This window comes from Musa acuminata, chromosome BXJ3-2, assembly GCF_036884655.1.
Source record: "Musa acuminata AAA Group cultivar baxijiao chromosome BXJ3-2, Cavendish_Baxijiao_AAA, whole genome shotgun sequence".
In the NCBI taxonomy this organism is placed as follows: Eukaryota; Viridiplantae; Streptophyta; class Magnoliopsida; order Zingiberales; family Musaceae; genus Musa; species Musa acuminata.
The window spans coordinates 34,751-35,743 of NC_088350.1; positions in this window are offsets into that span (position 1 = coordinate 34,751).

Consider the following 993-nt stretch of genomic DNA (forward strand, 5'->3'; position numbering starts at 1 on the left):
ATTTTCGTCTTATCGTGTAATGCATTCTTTATCACTATTCATCTTCACTCGTTTTCATTTTATTGAGTATGCTTTTGCTCTTGTCCATCGTCCTTGCTTCTATCCCTATCTATTATTGCCAATGCATCACTAAGGTCTCATTGTCGATGTTGACGAAGGAAAGAAGATTGAAAAGAAAGAGGTGGTGCGTCATCACGTTAAGTCATTATAATGATAAAAGGTAAAAACGGTAAGATGAAGATTATAGATAATATTATCTTTTAGAAAAATAAGGGATACTATTCGAAGGAAAATGAAAAAAAAAGACATTCATCGAGGAAAAAAAATAAAAAAGTTTTTTTAAAATTTTTTTTGAGAAATTTGCCCTGTTTCATATGAGCATCATATATATTATACTAGACACCTAAATAGGGGGACTTTAACCGCTAAATGCATTATGTTCACGTAGTGTCATTAATGTTGTATTTTGCTACAGAAACTTTAATTTTTTAGTCTCCATACGCACATCATCTGTTATGGTGTACAATAGACTGGTGTTGGCCAACGATCGAGTTGTCTCATCACAACAGCAGCATTAAAACTCGACGAAAGGGGCACAAAAAGAGACGCTGCACCCACGAATCACGTGCCACACCCGTGCCGGATGACGCTTTCTTTTCCTTTTTATAAATTTTCAATTTACGATGCCCACCTACTCCGAGAGGCCTTCCGGTGGGTCCCACGCTTGCTCATTTATGATGATGCCATCTCCAGCCGGTACAGGCTGCGGGTTCGTTCGTCGGTCGTGGCAGAATCGACGCTTTTTCTTTTTGGTTGGGGGCAGGGCGCTCCGCTCCGTTCAATTCGAACCGACGGCGTCATGGGCCCACCCACTCCTCGCCGGGGGCCTGCTCGCGGGAGCACGTCTCGTCTCGCACGTGCGAACCCTCGCTCGCTTCAAACCCCGACCCACAACCTACCGACTCCCACGTGCCTCGACCCCCAAACAAATCT